This window comes from Adiantum capillus-veneris, chromosome 7, assembly GCF_014529385.1.
Source record: "Adiantum capillus-veneris isolate H3 chromosome 7, ASM1452938v2, whole genome shotgun sequence".
Classification (NCBI taxonomy): domain Eukaryota; kingdom Viridiplantae; phylum Streptophyta; class Polypodiopsida; order Polypodiales; family Pteridaceae; genus Adiantum; species Adiantum capillus-veneris.
Genome location: NC_140937.1, coordinates 111,945,067 through 111,947,870, shown reverse-complemented (window position 1 = coordinate 111,947,870; position 2,804 = coordinate 111,945,067). Strand labels below are relative to the sequence as shown.

The following is a 2,804-nucleotide window of genomic DNA, read 5'->3' as shown; positions in this document are numbered from 1 at the left end:
CCACAATTTTGGTGCAATTGAAAAGTGGAATTCAACCTCTCTTCCAATGACAAAACCAACCATAGCTTGTACTCTCTAGTTCCCTTTACAAGAGGCCATTCTAAGTTATCTCATACATGCAAAAAACACTTTATTTGTTGATATTCCATTTGCCCCATCTTCTCCGCATAGTTAGGATACTGGACAACATCGCAAGCATCTCATTTCCAATAACAATTTTTGTCTGGCATAAATTGGAAGGCCATACCAACAGACACTCCCAAAAACCACAAGAATGAATTTCTATCTAATGCATTCCATTTTTAAGTTGCTTATGCTTTGCCAAAAACTTTTCAGGTGTTTCCATTTCATATATATTTGTCTCAGTCACAAATAGTGTCTACCAAATCAAGAGGATATAGAGCCAAAAAAGATGAATCTCTATAAACTCTCTTGGAACTTGTCCCAAGTCTGGACCCACAATATCTACATATGATGGTAATCTCTTAAAATTTCCTTCAAGATCCACATGCATTTTATCACCACTCTTCCAAGATGGAAAGCTTACATTTGACCAATCACCCTCATCATTAGAATCTCGTAAGACAGGTCCTTTTGTCTCCAAATCTTCACACTCTTCTTCCTCACTCACAAATGCATGCTCATTTCTAGAATCATCACCACCTTTCATAACATCCACAAGTCGACCCTTTTTTACAGCATGCTTTTTGAAGTTCCCAGTTCTTGAGAATCTTCTTCCCCTTCTTGTGAGCATGACTTCTCTCAGCATGAGCATTATCACTTTTCCATAGCTCCAACATCATAATGTCTTACAAGACTCTCATCACCAAAAAAATCAACACCTACATTGGCATGAAAGCTAGTACCAAATGTAGAGGCATTCAAATTAGTTGCATCCACATGACTACAAAAACATTCTTTTGCATGTATTTCCCTTGGTCAGCCTGTACCCACAATCTTCTTCTTAGGAGGTCAACCTCTCGTAGCAACTACAGAGACCACAATAGGCACTCCAACAAGAGGCATGCTTGCAATAGAAGCAATTGGAGACACACGCAAAACATCCATAGCCATATATTTTTCATGTATATTCACAACATCAGAGTTCAATGCATCATCCATAGTATCCATTGATGGGGGCTTTTCACAAGCCAAGCTCCCATACCCCTCTTCTCTCGTCCCCACCCCATGAAAACCCCCTCTTAGGGAGGGAGTGATAAAAGGCATTGGAAAAAGTAAGAAAAAAAATAAAGTATGATTATGTAAATATATAAGAAAGGTAAAATAGGCCACCTCATGCCTGCAGGGTAGCCCACCCACCTTGCCTCCTTTTTCTTCACTGTTGCCCCGTCGGGTGTCCCTTTTCCTCTCCTCCACTCAAAAGGTCAACCCCCTCTCTCTTCCCCTTGTCCTTTCTCCTTTCTCTCTCCCCTCAAGATACCCCACCTCTCACCAGTAATGCATTATAACTCACCAATAATGCACCCTAACTCACATGCAACTTACCCTATCTTCCAAAATAGTATATCCCACCCCCTCTTTCTCTCTCCTATCATATCCCATGACCCAAATACCCCCCTCTCTCTCTAAAGGGCGCCATGTCTCTTGTCTTGTAGCTAAATAACCTCCCCCACACTCACACACACTCAGTTTCACTGAAAAAGGTGCCCACAGACCCATCCCCACCCGGTGGTTACCTGATTTTTCTTGTGTTCACACACATCTGCACACAGATTCACCTCTGAACACACTCCCCTCTTGTAATTACTTTATTCTCCATGTCACCTCTCACTTTTTTTCATCAACCCATCTCTCTCTCTTAGTCTCTCTCTCATAAGACTGCTGTTCTGGCACATATACACACAGCCAGACAAGTGGGGCCCACAGTCACATGGCCTATGTAGATAATGATTTCTTCATTTCTAAATTCTAGAATTTCTGCCCCCTCCTCCCCTATATAAAGAGGGGTCACCATCACACTACACACACACACCATCACCAAAGAGTACACTATGCACTGTGTGTGCGAAGTGCACACACACACACCCACACCATCACCATCACCGCAATCACCATGCTCGTCTTGAGCATGACCTCTACACCCTTGGGCTATGGAAGATGAAGGGAAACTAAATGAAGGATGATGGCCATAACCCTCTTGCGAGTCTTTGCCATCAACTCCCACCTATCCACCATGTGCTCTACCACGCTCTCCCTTCTCATTCCCCTACCCTATGCTCCCATTTCATCGTCTTATTCTCTAAATAAAGCTTGAAATTTTGTGAGTATGTTTTCTTGCAATGTTTTGCCCATGTGAGGTGTGCGGAATCGCCACCTAGTCTTGTGTTTGGAGTGAGCTTGTGTATGTGTGAAGGTGTGCGGATTCGCCATCCTTTTGTGGTGCCTAAGTACTAAGCCGCTATACCCCCTCCCTCACTCTCTCTCTCTCTCTCTCTCTCCCTCTCTCTCTCTCTCTCTCTCACTTGATCTCATTCCCTTTCCTCTTCATCATTACTCCCAAGCATCCATCTCTCTTGGATGAAAACTTTGTTATGGTGGTGTGTTGTTTGCGTCCTAGCCGCTGAAGCTAGGTGGTACCCCCTGTTTGCTTTACCATGACAGGATCGAGGCGCGCCATTCGGTCCCCGGTGTTTTAGAGGCCGTCAGGGTTCGGGGTTCGCTTTGCTCCCGTCATTTGGTGCCCCCACCGAGGATCTTTTCATGAAACCCTTCAGTTTACAAGACTGAAACCCCTAAACTATTGTGAATGGATGAATGGCTAGCAGGATTTGCTAGTTGGACGA

General features: G+C 43.9%; 1 pseudogene; it reads right to left on the bottom strand.

Moving 5' to 3' along the window:
- Window positions 1-569: 569 nt before the first annotated feature.
- On the bottom strand, window positions 570-1,074 carry LOC147454434 (uncharacterized; annotated as a pseudogene).
- Window positions 1,075-2,804: the final 1,730 nt, after the last annotated feature.